Raw genomic sequence first — 18,457 nt, forward strand, 5'->3', positions numbered from 1 at the left:
TGAGTTTTGGTGATGGGATGTCGGGAGAGTTCGAGTTGTGTTTGGGAGGAGGTTTGTGGAGTTTTGTATTTCTCTTTGAGTTTGGTGAATTGATTGAGGTTTGAACGTTTTGTGGACGTGTGAGGTGCGCTGTGAGTGTGAGAGGAGTTTGATCTGTCGGGTGCTTTTGGTCTGTTTGTTGGAATGCTTGTCGAGTTGCATTTGTGATGTTTTTGAGTTTTGGTGAGTTGTTTGCTTTTAGGGCGTCCCGCCCTTTCAGTTAGTTTGCTTTTAGGCGTTCCGCCCTTCGGGTAGTTGGCGTTCGGCTCGTTACGCTTCGGTTATTTGGAGTTTCGGATTCATTTTCCATAGGTTATTCGGATTCCACTTCTTTGCTTCGGATTCTCATCCTGCATTGCACACGTCGCACGATGATTTTGCATAATCACAGAGTGAATCTCTAGCAGATGAGTAATCAACATATATTGATCGCAACGGTTGCCAGGTGCATATCCCCTGAGCCAATTCTAGGCGAGCAGACTCAAATGAAGCCCTGTTGATCAGACATCTGAGGAATATGTGCAAAAACTTGAAGTCCAAACCTAAAACTTCATGCAATAGCTTATTTACCCCCCTAGGAAAGCGACATTTGATTTCTCTGTGACAGGAAAAGAAGAATAACCTAATGTCATATTCTAGGTGTGGTAATAAGGTAATACTCAGGGACACCATTGACGGTTTTGATATATATGCGCCATAAAAATTAACTTTTACATTACACCAACCTCAACGCCATCTACCCTTCCCTTTTTCTTATTTAGGTTGAAACTTGGATTCTATCCATCGCATTAAATTTTCGTTTTGCCAGACCAACACACAACTAGATTCAGAAATCGGTATAGATTCGAGGCGGCTGAATGGCCTAATTCTGCTCCTAATGACCTTATGGACCTAGAAGATTACCATGGACCTGAGAAATCACAAATTTGAGGCGGGAAAGATATAAAGGCACAAAAATATGATGTACATTCCACCATGGTCCTTGTTCCCTGTTAAAATAGACATCGAATACAAAAGATTGCAGCCCTTGCCAACCATAACACTATAGACTAACTAATTGTACACATTTTCGAAAGTTTTGCCCCTATGGCGCCAAAGCGTGTTCAGGCGGTTCTAGAAAAATAATCTGCCTATGACCAATGAAGCCGCTCAAGTATTGATAATCAGAATGTCCCTTCTGGGACCTTAGCAGCTATTACTGAGACGTGAGCTACGTCATTTCGCTCTGAAACAGATACCGCTTCTTAGATATATATCGATTTTGCCGATTACACGTGTTTGAGGCGTCCTAAGGAATTGCCCTCGGACGTGACGACTCTTTCTTCATAGGAGCGCAGCAGAGGTATTTAATGGACATGCAAAATAAAAATGTTTGTAATCACTATTGCTCCCAAAACAAATTAGAACAGCTGCAATAAGATGCCCATGTTACACTTCTCCTAAACAGTTAACATTAAGCATCTTCCACAGAATGTTATTTCCCCATATAGTCGCTTATGCTTGGCATCGATTTCAATGCTTGGATTAAAGACCTTTGACAAGGTGCCTTTGTCCCAACTGACTAAAATAAAAACTACCCACGGTTACCATATAGGCAGACAGTACTCCCGCATGCCCAATCGCTTTACACAAACTATTATATGAAAGAACCCAGCATAATAAATATGCACAAACATGAACAATTGTTTGCAAAGATGAAAAACAATCCCATCAGAAAAGGTTAGGCATATTACTGCATCTAAGATGTTATTGACAATTTCAAGTAAACTGAGAGGATATCATGGGAAGCTAACCAGTCTGGGAATATAAAACTCGAAGTTGGTGTAAAACATTACAGAGTTGCAGAAAAAATTACACAACAACATTATGGCAATTGATTGCAAAATGATGCTTCCTTTCAGCAGTGGGACATTTCATTAGGAGCTACTCAATGGCCCCCATTATACGCATATTTTGTGAATGACCATGCTTGTCAAATTTCTTACTTCTTCTTCATGCTGCTACCTCTGCGGAGATTGGAATACTGCACGGAAAACTCGGCATAGCCTTCAAACACAAACATCGGCAAGATTTCATATAGACCTACCGAAGCCGCGGATATAGGCATTGGAAATTTGAAATTGGAAATTGAAACAAAGGAAATAAGGTGCAGGAAGGAGGGCATTTGGCCCTGTCGCGGACGAGCACCGCCAATTCATTGGGCTCATGGCTGATCCATCCACACAATCAGTAAACCTATTCTCCCCATTATCCTTTTATTTAATTCAGTGAATTGGCCTCCACTGACCCTTATGGCGCAGAGACATCACACAAAAGTCAAAAACTCTATGGGGTGAAGCGTTTTCTCATTTTTTTTTATCAATTTTAAAATAGCATTCCATTTATTCTTAGACTGACGATAATCGCCCTTTGATTCTGGTACTCCCCCAACATTTTTTTGCATCTAGCTTGTCCCGTCCTTATAATAATTTACACGTTTTCTATCAGATTCATCTCTCATCCATTCTAAATTACCAGTGAATACACAAGCCCCGTCTTTGCAAACTTTCCTCAAAAGGACAGTCCCGCTCCCTGCGGGGGATTTAACCTCCTTGAACCTACGCTGCACTAGCCTTAATGGCATCCTCAAATTAGCGAGATTTAAACTGCACGGCCAATATTACCAGCTAGGGTCTCAACCAGACAGCACTGTACAACATGCAGCAGGACGCCTCTTGGACTCCTTATGTCTCAACCTCCTCTTGCTTATGAAAGGCCGCAAACCAGGCACATAGCGGTATTAATGACCTGCCGGTAACCGGCCATGTTTAATTCTCAGTGAATGGTAGTACAAGGGGCACATCCCAAGTCTGCATTGCACTTCCCTTTCTACTTAATCTGACACCCAACTTGTGATGAATAACTCTGCCTCTGCCCGTCTTGCCTGACACAAGGGACGATAACCTCACATTTATATACATTATTATACTGCATCTGACCATTCACTCAATCCTGTCACACAGCACCCCACTGACATACCCTCTAGCACACTTCTTCACAGTTCACCACTACCCAACAAGCAGTTGGTCATCCCCCCTGCAAAATTTGATAGTGTTACTTTTAATTCCAGAATAATTATATTTGATATAAATTGCTTGCGGCCACAGCCACCCAGCCTGAAAGGCACATCCCTAGACATTCTGACAGGCGGAACCGCTTACTTACCTACTATTTAGTTTCCTAGATCTGCCCCCCAATACAATTCCTCTCATCCATGTCCAGTACCCTACCCCCAATACCATGTGCTCTATTTGCCCACCACTAATCTCCGGCTGGTAGGCGACCTTATCAAAGGGCTATCCATCGAGTAGTGTTGTAAAATTCCAGTGATTAGTCAACGCAGGCTATTCCCCTTCATAAATCCATGCCGAACTTGGACCAATCCTTTTACTGCCTATCCAACTGTGCGCCCGATTATTGCTTCTTTAATAATGTACTCCAGCATCTCTACCCACCCAAGATGCCTTAGAGCGTCGAACATAAACTGCACACCCCCGTCTATAATTCCTTCACATTCTCCTCTCGTCTCCTTTTCTTGAAAAGCTGGGATAACATTGCCTCCATGACAATACACAAGCCGTTGCCAGTCGGAATCTTAATAGAACATTGGAAAATAGTCACCAATGACATCCATGATTTCTAGACCGTATGCGTAACCTCTCAAATGGCACAACCGGGGAATCATTTGCGGGAGCTAGTAAGGACGGGAAGAAGTGCGTAGGACTTGATCGCCAGGCGTGCGGATGGATTGACTCCCCGATAGACACATACACTAATGCCTCTCCACTCTAACCCATACTAATGGTCGTAGGAAAAGAGGAAAGATAGAGATAAGACGTTATGACCTTCTATTCACAGATGGGGAATGTGGACGACATGCCCGCACCTAGGTAGGGGATGTTCTATGTCAACTTGCTATGTAGTGGGTGGCTTGTTGCCCTTTCATTGGTAATGGCGTATAGGGCCCTAAACCAAATTACCTCGTATGTTTGCCCACAAACATATCTGGCCAATAAAGATAAGAGTAGATGATTTGATTTTAGAACGAGTGCAAGTACAGCGAACCACCAGTTGCACCGATGGTGTTTTTTGTCCAAGAGGGGTTAGCCAGATTGGTTATTTGGAGGAATAGGAGTTAGACTAGCGGCTGCACCCCGACTCATAAGAATGGGGGAAAAATTGAAGAGGAGATCATTCAAAACACACAGATTCTATTTAAGACGAGCGTGATTTAGACTAGACTACAGAGAGATATTCTATAATCCACCGGAGGGCTCGGTGCAATAGTCCTCAGTTGTACTGTATGTGCTTCATTCAGGTACAAAATAAAGTCGTTTTTATGGACATTTGCCCGCCGCCATCAAGAAACTATGAGAGGATTATGCCCTGAAAAATGGTGTCTGCAGGAAGCTAAATCACTCATGATCATAAGAATTGGCACATTGAAAGTTGAACGAGTTACAGTAGAGCATAAGCCTACTCCCTGCCTCCTATGTTTGATCTTCGCATCTACTTAGTCCAAGCTCAAAAGCATCGTGCAGAAATATTGCTATTTTGGCCCTCGAAGGCCATAAAGAATAACAGGCCCATAAGCAGGCCGCCACCTGGACGTCAATGGCGTCATAAGCATAAATGTTATACTGCCCACGAGCGGAAAACAAGCACCTTCGGCCCTAATGTCTTCCATTGATGGGAGAACGTAGTGCCAGCCTGACCTAAGTCCCAAATTTGACAAAATGCTTAGGCCCACTCACCCCCATCTGTGTGAAAAAAACCTTGTCCATCATATTCCCTTTTAAATCTCATCTCTCCTATAAACCCATGGCCTATAAGTGTTTGCAGATTCATTAGCCTATTGCCACAGCACAAGACAAAAACTAGGGACCATTCCCCTGTACATCTATGGCAATCCATGATTCGATTGACTGTTCTAGCCATCCCTCTAGCCTTACTTCATCCAAGACAAACATCACAACACAGCCCAGTGACCAGACCCAGTCTTCACCTAACAACATAAAACCTCCAGTCTTAAGAGGAACGTAATAGTAATTAAGGTTCTTAACCCCTCTGCATAAAGCTCTAATCACATCCCTTTTATAGATTTTGATTTTCTTTTTTTTCATTCTTTTTTTTTTTTGTACGATAACATGGCAAGCTGCCCACACCATGGAAAGCACAGTCTTTTTACTCTAATCTTTGCGAGTAAACCAACACAACACAATGGATCTAGGAAGATCTCGAATAGGCGCAAACTATCAAGGAAGTCACGTGCATCCTCCACACATGTTAAGTCCAAGCCTGGCGATTTGGTTTGTTGAGGAATCTTACATATTTCTGACGCATCATTGTGACATGTCGCGCAGTAGGACAGAAGGATAAGGAACATTAGTGGGAGGGTCGTTTAAGCATGGCTTGCCTTAAAAAAATCAGAGTACATTGGCAAAGCAGGATTAAAGTAAATTTACTCTATCAAAAGAAAAACACTTTCTAATAACACACTTGCAGCACTTTGCCCGGCTTGAAAGAAGTGATGCTGCACGGTTCTATTTATATAAAGATAATACTTCTTGATATTTTTGCATGTACTGATCTAATAAACCACTGACAGCTTAGGGGTAGTCACTTCAGCCATGAACGGCGAATCACCCTTGGTCATGTACAGTTTAAAAGAACCATTTCTTGCAATTGTCATGAGTCTTGGGTGTCTATCTTTCCAACAAATTACTTGTTTACTAGACCCCTCATTCATGCAGCCCGGACCCAATTTGGAATATTTAAACTCCTGCCACAAACGTTCACTTGAGACAATCTAGGACGACCCTGCAATTACCTCTTCCGCACCTTTGTGCAATTTTGAGAAAATGGCCTTACGAGCCGTCTCAGAGTGAGATAACTAGAAATGGCTGCACAGCTACTGCGATAGACAATTTTAACAAGTGCAAAGCTCAGCTTTCAGCGTATTAGTTCTGCTGCTGCTAGGCAGGCCGAGCAACTATAATAAGTCTCTAGCAGACACGCAGTCAATCATGTTTTGCTTGATAGATGAGGAGGTATGCCCCTGCACAACACAATCAAATTTACTGACCTATCCTGACTTCAGAGATCATAAGCAGAAAGTATACTGCAACGGGCCGGACAACAAGCCCTTCGGCCCCAATTCATCTCATGCTGGCTAGAAAGTGCACTGCCAGCCCTGACCCTAGTTCCAAAATTGACACATGCTTGGCCCAATCAACTACCAGCTGTGACAAAAAACTTGTCCTGCAGTGTACCATTTTAAATCTCCTCTACTCAATCTATCACCAATGCCTTTAGTTTTAGACTTCCAAATATGCCAGACAAAGCGCCATAATGCTCCATTCCCCTTACATTCTAAGGGGTTCGTTGGAACAAGGCGTAGATTGCACGTGCATAGTTTGTTCCCGCGATGTTGGGGAAGTCCAGGGCCGACAAGGGGTCACAGCTTAAGCGATACGAAGCGGGAAATCCTTTAGGCACCGAGATGAAAGAAAAACTTTTTTCAACAATCTTCGAGTGGGTGAATTGTCTGTGGAACTCTCTGCCACACAGAAGGTTAGTTGAGAGGCCAGTTTCATGCCGCCTGTATTTAAGAGAAGCTTACATAGACTGCTGAGACCTTTTGTGGACTCAAAGGGACTCAGGGAAGGCTATCGGCAGTGAGAATGGCACGGTACAGCGACACTGAGTTATGAGATGAGTCAGACATGATAAGCATAAAATGAGCCGCGTGCAGGCAGCGAAGGGCCGCACATGGACCTACTCCTGCACCTAATGTCTAGTTTATAATGTTCGTATAGCCATCATGATTCTATGATAAGTTTCATCATGCAAATATCCTAGCATTCTTCATTCCCGACCGCAAAAACTAGTCCCAGCTCCGACCAGATCTATTCTTATAAGCATAAAATCCTCCATAGTCGCGAGGAACCTGTTCTTGGTAAATAATGTACTACACCCTCTCTAGCTTAATAACATACGTTGATATAGTACGGGATAACTGGAACTGCAAACAAATGGAAGCCCAGTCTATACCTTATACTGTTGGGCCTGTACAAACAAAACCAACTTTGTACACAATAGCCGGCGCCAGCCGCGCAATTAGACAATGCTATAGCAATTATTCTTGATTCTGTGCGAGGTGGCATACGCCTTGGTGCCCCACAGCTATAAATGTTGCTTGCCCGACCAATTGTTCTATTTGACATCCTTCACGTTGGTGCAAATTCAAGCTTGATCTGCATTAGTGCAGTAAAAGGGCGCGAGGAGACCACAAGTGGCAAGGTCTGCCCAACCTGCTACCCTCAAAGCATATGCCACAAATATCCCTTTAGCCCACAACCTTAGACCAAAACCCTTGGCAATCACCATCTCTTCAGGGCAACACGTCACAACATCTCGCTTGCCATCCATAGCATATCATCTTTACCTTTCAAGACCGAATCATAAAACAAAAAATACTACACAAGATCCTTCACTGCTCCTAGTCGTGAAAAGATTTGCGAACAAACCAATGAGAATAGCAGGAATCAAGGTACCGTGTTACATATATCCGTTCTTTCAGCACGTAACGATTATGCAATGACCGTTACTGATGATACCAGATACACTGCGACACACGTTTACAATGCAAAGCCCAGGTAACATGCACACAAAATATCCTGAATCTCACATGGTTGAATATTGTGATGACCGCTAAGTCCTGTGCTCGGCATACTGCGTGCGAAGTGCAAGAGAACGGGCTCATGCGACGTGACGTGCAAAGTTGCTAGAGCAGGCTCAGTGCGTACTGAGTCGTAAATTTTTGATGGGAAGAGATGACAGCTGAATCACAAAGGCCTGGTTATTACTTTCAAAGGACTATGACATCCTTTTCAGAACAATTATTCCTGTAAGAAGACACTATGTGAATGCCTTAGTAGGACATATTCATTCACACTGGTTTAATAAAGCCTTAGTATAGCGCGCGATAATAGTGTTTCTAGCTACTTATAACTCATTGTCACATTATTTCTTCAGTTCATTGCCAACGTGGAGCCGCGAGACATACTAAATCTTACTTGATAACGTACAGACCATTTGAGCAGATAATGCCAATAATGCAGATTCATCACTCCCCAAAATATTCTACTTAGCCAATTTCCTTCAGTAAAATCCCAAAAAGAAGTGAACAGGATAGGTAAATTGACCCCCTCATCACCTTCAATTCTTTGAACAGTTCAAGCCCTATGGCAAGTTAAAGTCAGCAACATTAGACTGAATCACAATCAGCCATTTCTTTTTGTAATTTTTTTTTTTCGCACCCTTACCACGCCCATAATGACTCAAGCTCCCTGTTTCTTGACTCTCACTACATTGCCCCACTCCAAAAACATTACAAACTGGGAAATTCAATAATATGTGCCGAGACTGCGCAAAATCCAACAAGTGGCACACAGTCACAAGCTCTGGTTCCAATTGTAACGATCCTCATTTAGCTCCCACAGATCTCTTCACTTCAACCGTAAGACATCCCCAGATTGCTCGATTAATTTTATGGGACCCTGCATTCAGCTAAATAATCCTCTCATATGACCTTCTCTTGCACGAGCCAGTATCCGGTTCTTCCCTCTTAGCATTTTCTCAAGACAGATTTCTCAGACTCCATGTTCTCAAACCTTTCTTATTCAAGGCCTGGTTCCATGCAGCACAATGTTTACACACCTCCAAAAAACTCAACTTATGACATTGGTTATAAATTTTCGCAGCCCTGCTTTTAAAATCTTCCATTAAAGCATCTATCCAATACAGTCTGTGCCCACCGTATTTTCATCAGCATACACACATCCCTTAGTTTAGGTTAACACGGTGAAGCGTCCTTTAATGTAAAGTAGTATTATTCAGTAGCTACACCGATTGCAGACTCACAAAGATTATAGACGTATGGTAGTTGCATAGAATACTACAGCCCCCATCCACATAGCAAACAATCATACTTAGGCAACCATAATCCATGTGACACTTTAAATAGGATAGCCATTGAGCCATACAGCCAGGACCTCAATCTTGCCCAGGCCCAAACTCTAAGTAGCGCCACAGCCCTAGTACCCACTGCCCACTGTGTGGCCTCCATATCCCTACTAAATTGACAAAACATCCATGTTTGCGGCCTACGAGGTCTTGCAAATAGATTACTATCTAATATTCTTTGCTAAGAAGGGCGTTCTATTATTATCTCTATATGGGATGCCCCTTGCCATTTCATTGCGTCTGAGAGCTTATGAATATAAGACGTCAGGTTAAGAACATGTTTGCCAGGCTATAATAGCGAAATTTTGATTAGGCGCTGCATTGCCCGGTATTGATTGGAGCTTCCGGCCCGCCCCACTTTCTAAAGAAAAGGATTGTGGAGGCTTTGGGACGAGGGCCCTACATGAAATGCATGTCTAGTTTAGAAGTGCCCATTACGTAACTATAGAAGAAGATGATCAACAAATTTGGATTGATCCCTTTTCTCTGATCTGTCAGAAGGCTAACAGGAGGACACCACAAAAAACGTTAATTAATTTAGCAAAGGCAGATAGATCAGGTAACAGTCAGAACCTTTTCTAGAGATGGAAATGTCAGAGACTGTGAGGGCATATTTTAAGGTCGATAGGGGCAGACTTCTTAAGGAGAGGTGCCAGAGGACAGAGAGTGGCTGCGCACGGGCCCCTGTAAACACCGCGTAGCATGGGGTAGAGTGGTGGAGGGCCAGATACGATAGTGAGCATTTATTAAGATGGCTTTTGCCGCAGTGGGACTACATGAGAGTATGCTGGGAATCCAATACGGGATAAGGATATGGATCATGGACGGTGCCAAGGAGATTATTGTTATTTTGGCCGCCTTAGGGTCGACCATGGCTGACATGTGTGGCTGAAGCCCGACACTGTAAGGATGCCAATGAACTGCATATCATGTTATACTACAATTGATGCTATGGATCATGTGCGCAGAATTACCATGTTTGTCCTTGGATTAACTGCTCGGAACAGATCAAGAATGGGTCCCTTAAGGCGATACGATAACTTAAAATAACAATGCAGATGTTATCATCGGCCGGAAAAAGTATTTACCTTTTAGCCAGAACCATATGCCCAGATATAGACCTGCACCTAATTTTAGCAGCCATAAGATAAAGCAACAACACGGCCTAGGACATACTCCTGGAAAATGATGAACAGTCATGAACACGTGACCATTTTGACAGCTTGTTTAGAGATCAATCGTCATGAAACTAACGGAACACCAATCCATTTCAGTTTCAATGAGTAAGGAAGGTTAGCTTCATTGAAAAACTTATGGTACCTGTGACCATAATCATCTCGTTCTGTGAACATTCATCACTATTTTTAAAGTTTCAGCAAAATTTGACACTATGCCTGTTTTAACACATTCTAATCAGATATTATCATTAACTAATCAAATCCAAAGATCTGTTTTACAGAATAATGCCGAGATCTGCAAAATTAAACAGTCAACAAGTAGATGCAGCATGGTGTAGAGTCTGCTGCATTGACAGCTACAAGAGCACAGCAGAACCCCGGATTTCGCATCACTGAACCATCGAGAACGTGTTTATCGTAACCAGAAGCTGGATGTGATCTCTCAGCTAACTGCCCACCGCCTGAGCGTTTCTCCAGGCTGCTACAGTTCCATTCAACGGTGCCTCCAAAAGACCTCGAGGTCCTGCTTGGTTTTTAATTCTCCTTCCAGTTAAAAAAATATGTACAATTTTACCCAAGTTTTCCCCCCCAGTATTCCGGATTTACTTGTAAGCTCATTGATATAACTAGAGTTCTTAAGCACACAGATAAAACGCAAAATATGGCTCTTCTCAAAGGTCAGCTTCCCATCACGTGCGGCTTATGAAAACAGCAGCATAACTACATATAGCTTTAAAAAAAGAACCCGTTCTAAAAGTAGGCCTGAAAAATTGAAATTAAAACCTACATTCAGAGTCTGAACAATGCGCTTTACTTTGGACAGGTACCTACTAGACCTGTCACGTTTGGCATGCAGGCTGAAGGATAGTTCAAGATCTGTTGGCTGTATAATGTACAAGCTCGTTGTAACAGTCATATTGCCTGTGTGTACAGCTAGGGATAGAAGCTGTTTAGCATCCTGCCATGGTTTTGCAGCTGATGCTCTTGTTAACTCAGTCAGATAGCAAGAATGTGACGAAGACAGCGTGGTGCTGCAGGAGAGACAGGGTGTCCTGGCCTAATGGAGATGGCCCCTATACCCCTGCATGGGCCCTCCACTTCTTATAGAATCTCCAGCAGGAAGCCGGACAGCTGGCGGTCGTTTTTCTTTTTTCGTTGGCAACTTTTAGCCGCCAGGCCACACCACATGATCCTGATGGCGATATTCACTATCCTGTTGCAGTTGGTTTTGCTCATAAGCTATTGCAGCTTCCCAAACCAAGTAGTCAATGCCCGCCTTCTGGTCAATGATACTCTCGATGGTGACCCCCTGTCAGTAAGCGTCAGTAAGCATGAACAGTAGACACGTGAGACACTCGCTTTCTATAGTCTCCGGCGAGAGGGCAGACCGGGGAAGCACGCTTCGCTGAAGCTATTTTCTATCACTGCCCCCCTGTGTTGTTGCGTCGCTAGCAGGGTTCAGGTCATCCTCCAGGTGAAGCTCCAAGGAATTTCACACTGCTGATCCCATTCTCCACCAGCGGATCTCCATATCATATGCAGCCGAGAGTATGATTGGTCGTTTGTTTCCAGCCATCCTGAAAATCGCATCACCATGTCCGTAGGATTTTCAACAATCTGACAGGGTGAGACTTGAATGAGATCCTGCCACCACCTCACGTAAGACAGTCCACCAACCTCCATACGGTACGCCGAGACCTCATTATTGTCACTGAATGCAGAACCACCAAGGTTGTCGTAGCCCCAATACAGACCGAATAACGTATGATGTAAGTTATTGCTGAGTCTGAGACAAGTCACAGTCATGAGTCAAGCCAGAATACGGCACAAGAGGGGGGCTTCGGAACGGCCGAAGGACACGAGCCTTGGTGAGAACAGTGATCAACAGCGCGATGCCCGTCGTGATCTTGTCCGCAATCTGCCCATTCCTGCATTGGTCTGTGCCCCCCGCTTGTGTAAAAAGTTAAAGGACGACAAGTTGCCAAGAATGCCAAGCGTATCCTAACTTTGACAAGTCTATGTATGGTGATAGTGTTTAGGTGTAGTGGGGATCATTAGCGTCGGCCATGGACTCGTGTTGCCCCAAAGAGGCACGGGATTATCTCCGCAAAGAAATATAACACACCAAAATAGCTGGAAAAGAATCCACCCCCCCCAGCCAAGGCAGCCATGATCTCGTAGAGGAGCGGAAACCCAAATTAAACTGTCACTTCAAGTACAAAGATCCCTAGTATTTAGAACTGGCAAAAGCGAAGAAAAACCAGTTAATTTATGTTGTTCAACTTCAGAGCGATAACCAAGCCCAGCGAAGGGATAGGGAACAAATTCTGCTGAAGAGTGGATGGCTATATGAAGCATGACGGTGGATAAAGGTTTTTTTTTTTTTTTTTTGATTACTGAACGAATTGATATTAAGAGTAGACTGACAGCGGAACTTAGTGAGGCTGCATCAAAAAACACCAGGAGAGAAATGTTAAACCTATGAATTGCCCCTCCTTCAGAAAATGATGCTGTAACCAAGAAATACCAAAGCCTGCGAAATGAATGCCAGGCAAATGCAGAGTAAGTGGCTGTTGAGACTGAATATTAAGAGGCACCCAATGGATAAACCTGTCTAGATAGCAGACTAGGGCAATGACCTTTGAATAAAAACAATGAATATATCTTGTGCAAATAATCTGACTATAGCCCATGACAACTAATAATTAAGGTCCAAAGATTGTGATCTACGAGTTTATAAAGTTTTTATTTATTCAATACTCTTCACTAATTAGCAAGCTTAACTGGTGGGCTCAGTAAAAAACATTGGGGAACACCAAAAACTAAATATTTTTTAAATGGCACGCCCGACAGGCGCACCTAGCGGTTAGATGTTGCTACCATTACAAAGCCATGAGGGACTCCAAGTGTTAGCATCCTGACTATGGCGCTTGAACCTGAATACGGCAGGTTTGTACATATACTTCCTGTAGAGACGAGTAGTGAGCGTTTCAGTCTGCTATGACTATGGATTTCTCATCACATCCTCCACTAGCCATGCTGCCAGGGTTTGATTGTGATAGCATTGGTCTCACGTGGATAGAATTGTGACTCTGTCCCATAGTGCTGTGAGGATAAGGTTGGGCTGCAACGGAATCAGGATTCGATAGGTTTGGCACAGATCCCAGGATCGACGGCCCAGAGGGCTTAGCATTTCTGCACATAGTATCTCTAAAATAAATCTAAACTGGGTAGCCTCAGCGTCTCATCCTAAACACGGAGAGTAGTAATCTTACAAAGTTCAAGTTAAATGTACACAGTTCATAATTCTATGGTCCCATGCACCACTATTTGATTGGTACCAGGGAGCACGTTGATTGACACTTAAGAAGCCCATCCAAATACATAAGGAACTACAATACATCAATCGGCATTTAACATGACACAACATTCACGGCTGTGAGGGAAAGGCAAATTAAAAGTTTCAGTCATTCGTACTTCTTGTGTTCAATCACCAGTGGTCGAGGAGACATGTTAGACTGCCCATCAGCAGTCGCGCAACTACGGCGCGCGGCTTCGATGCTTCAAGCCTCATTAGCCGCGGCAGTGAATGTCGAGCTCAGCGCATCTGCCGAATGAAGTCACCTCTCCCCAAGCCAACACACCAGCCGGCCGTGCGAGTGTGGTTCAGAATATGACGATTATTGACCCAGGAGATCCGCCGGCTTCCTCAAGGTCACACCAGGCCTGAGCTGGGCCCAGAGAATTCAACATTGACGACCCTCTGGCCAAAAGATCCCAGGCACGCTAGCGATATTAAAGTCAAGCCGAGCGCCAGCAGCCTGGAATGCTCCCCCCCCGCAAAACACAGCTCCACGGTCGTAATCCGTGAGCGCCCAACTCTCCGGCGACTTCAACACGGCGAGTCCCCAGCATCAGGACATTCGCTTCAACGCTACTGCGACATGCGGGCAATATCAGTGATTTGCAAGCTACTAAATGGCTAAGGGTCAGCGACAGGAAGACGACAGAGCGCCAATCCAAGAGATGGTAAGGCCAGCACCCCGCAGGGGCTCAGATGCAGACGAAAAAGATGTGACTTGCCCGAGATAAGACACCATCGACCCTCCGATCAAGGAAGTGATTAGGGAAAAAAAAAGTTTCATACTCGTCCCACTCCACCCACCCCCAACGCCGATAAAAAACAAGATCACTAAGAAACCTTAAAACACACCAAAACAATAAACAAAAGGGGTGCAAATCGACAGACAAATCTGATGCGACGAAGCTGCCAGCATGGCTGACGCCACCCCCGATGACGAAAATCCTATTTAATTCCCGATTGCCATCTATGAAACTTAAAAAGCTACTTAGTTTTCTCATGTACTCCTATTCTTCCAACGGCGGTTTTAGAATCTGACAGTGTAACAATGCTTTCTCTGTTCAGCTGGACAGACAAGGATGACGCTGCTAGACAGCATATTCTAGTATTTATTTCTATACAGCAGACTTAACACCGTTGGCAGCTGGAGAAATGGGACAGATGGCGCAATAATATGTCTTGTGGGATTATCGACCAGTTGTATGACTGTGACGATTGGCCTAAATACATCACCAATCATTCATGAAAGTAAAACAACTTTATTCTCGATAGCTGCCCCCGTAGATCTTATTGGCCCGCCCGTAGATTAATAACGCTGCCTAAAGAAAGTCGTGTGAAACATGCTTGCCTCGCATTGGAGACGCGACAATGCACCGTATAAGAATTCAGAAGCAATCAGATGAGCTAGCCCTGATAAGACTTGGTCTCGAGGCCTGACCACAGAGATTAACAGCATTGCAGTTAGAGTTGCTCCATAACCGGGAAGAATGTGGAAGGATTTAGAGAGAGCGAGCAAAGAAGAGGAAGTTTACCAGATATGCTTGCCTGGCATGAGAGGACAATTAGCGACAAAGGAAGAGGATTGGACAAAACTAAGATAATGTTTCCACGGCGAACAATCTGGAGGTTGAGGGGGAGATCTGATAGAAGTGCCATCAAATGATGAGGGGGGACATAGTTATTATAAGGCGCTTTTTTTTTTTTTCTTTTTTTGTTTTTCTTTCTTTTTTTTTCTTTTTTTTTTTTTTTTTTTTTTTTTTATGCGCGTAGCTAGGCAGAATGGTTTTCCCCCAAGGTGGGCATGATCAGTAAAAACTAAAGAGCATAGCTTCTAGGTGAGAAAGACAAACCGTTCAAAGGAGATGTGTCAGGCGACAAAGAAGCGTGCCTCGCCGAATGCCACTAGCCAATGATGCGCTAATTGATAATGACATTTAAATGACTTTAGATATGGCCACACAGAGAGGCCAGGGCAATGTGAGAGGAATATAGATCATTGTGCCAGACAGATGAGATTAGTTTGATCTTGACATCATGTTGCAGCATGGACATAGGTAGCTGGAAATGCCATGGTCCTCGTGTTGTGCTGCTATGTTACTGTGTTCTAATGCTCTAGTTTAGACGAATACAGTGATGCCGAAACAAGGCACCTGCGGCTGACTGAGTGCCTGACTGAGCCATGTGATCTCCATTCTATACTAGTAACTATCTACTATACACTAGAGACATTTAACAATTTTACTGCCTTTTACTTTCTCACAATCTAACCTAAAAAATGCCCGACATCGTTTGAGAGGCGTTGTCCGAGAAACTAGAACCTCCAGGAGTGCTGTGTTAACATTGCATTCATGTGGTCGATGCCTTTCTGCCTGATGCCGAGCGCCCACAGACCCCCTAGAAGAACTGTTAGCTCTTAATAGCGTCAATGACTCGTGGCTTCAATTCTGATTGTAGGTGGTCTCATTGTGACAACGTGCGGTTTCTCCTCCAATAGTGCCCCACCCCACTTTTCACCAATCCCAAAATGTAGCTGGAATTTGTATTTGTACAGCCCCCAGTATTAGCCCACACTATCCCCAGTGTATGAGCGTGTGGTCAAATGCTAATGCCAGAGTTTATAGGACTTGGTGGCGAGAATAGCCGCGGTTACAGGGCGCGAAAAACAACCCACACACTGGGCGCAGAATGGAGTCATCTGTGGCTGTTAGAAGCAAGGGACCGGAAATGGCCACCCTGTAATGCCATGTCCGTGCAGATGGTAATCAGAGTCGTGTGTGGAGAATTTGAACCAGTCTCCCTTCCTATTCCAATGACTTCTGGATGACAAAATAACAGAACAATTAATTGGGAATCCTCATTGTAACAGGGGCGAATGAATGTTATTATTTTAATGATTAGTAATGGCCACGAATTGTAGTTTAAATGCAATATGAGTAAACTAAGGGCCAATGCACTTTTATATTACATGCCCTAAAATTTCATTTGAGAATTACCATCTGATCTTCATTCATTAGCGAAAGCATGCTCCAACAGTTTCAATGACAGGCAAACAACCTAATCAATAACAATTACTGTCTAATTAGCAACCATACCCAGCACCTATACTGAAATTGTGGACAACGAGTTAAAATCAATTGCAATCATTTGATTTGACTCTGAATGCACCCATATTTTCACCAGAATTCATTACGCAGAAGCTGAGCTCCGTGCAATGTCTCACTAAAGATGTTTGCAAATCACGGGCCATTAGAGACTTGGTCAGTGCAACTTTAAAACTTCGTGTGACATCAGGACGTAAAAGCTTGCCCATTTAGCTTTCAGGCACGGTTTGGTCAATTGCTTGAATGCCCCATTTCAGATGATCGCACTTAATGGAATGAGGGACAGCAATCACAATGAGGAGACTGCATGGCCTGGAACGTCACCAGCTGCCCAATCTCCATCCCTGAGTCTGCACCACAATGATTGAGAATAGGAGACATATCTCAAGACCCCTTGTATTTTGCCTAATATGGCGACCTATAGCATCGATGGGCGATACATAACTCGCACATTTGATCATCCGCCATCAGCGCTATGTGAGGGCCGCACGCAGATGCTGGACAGGCCATGAGCTCAACATCTGTGGACCAGGACGAACCATGCAAACACTGTTGCTGCCCTACGCACGACATACTGCTTTCTAGGAAAAACTGCTGCCTGCCTGGCCTCAGTACTGTTCACCAGTGGCTGCTAAAAAGTTGACAGCATGTTTACTAACACCTACCGCCTCTGCAGAGCTTCTGCTAGCGACTGCAGCTATGGCAGGAAACAGGCCATCCAGCACACAGGTCACCGACCCACAAACAGAGGGCCTCCGCACAACGGACCCACTATCCTACACACACTAGCGCGGACAATTTACAGTTTTACAAAGCCAATTAACCTATAAACCGGTAGACTTTTTTGTTTTTTTTTAATCAACATAAAAATTCCTTCAATTATATAAAAAAAGATATATGTACACTACAATAAAAACAAAGCCAGCACACCACCACCAATGAATACAAGAAATAATCACAACATCTATCCATAATAATACTATTATACAATTATGTATGCATACAATCACTCTTATGAGGAGAAATTCAAAAAATCCCTGCGGGAGCCAGCAAGTAACCGGGAAACTCCCTCTAGGCGTATGGAGCACAGAACAGGGCGCTAATGCCGTTACTAATCACCCACCACGGGACAAAATGGGACGCTTAAACCCACGGAAAAGAGGCCGCAGGAACGCTGCAAGACGCTTCGGCGTAATTGAGCCGACCACATCTCCTGTGCAGCCCACGTCGACTCGCGGTTTACCATGCAGCCCAGCTTGAACAGGCTACCCAGGAAAGCAATCATCCAGAACCAGGACATATTCAGCACTACCGTCTACCTCTACGCACAGAGGTGTCCAAAGATGAAGGTATGGTGCGGTGTGAAAATATGCCAGCGGAGTACAGGAGGCAACGGAGCAGAAACACCTTCTAACGATATTCAAAACAGATGGCTCTAACAGTCTGCTGAATAAGCCTCACACACTCACATGTAAAAGCGTGGGTATACACAGACTATACCAGCCACGCAATCAAAGTCGGGGCAGGCATGGCTATGCGCAGGGGGTACAGCTCGATGAAAACGTCTAATGAGTGAGAGGACAAGGTTGCAGGGAACAAACCGGTTCATGCAAAATACACCTCCACACCAGAGGCCCCACCACTGTAGACTAAACCTGCTATAGTTGGAAATGACTGGTCAAAGGAGAGAATGGAGGAGAAAACCTAACGCA

This window comes from Leucoraja erinacea, chromosome 1 (genome assembly GCF_028641065.1).
Source record: "Leucoraja erinacea ecotype New England chromosome 1, Leri_hhj_1, whole genome shotgun sequence".
Classification (NCBI taxonomy): Eukaryota; Metazoa; Chordata; class Chondrichthyes; order Rajiformes; family Rajidae; genus Leucoraja; species Leucoraja erinaceus.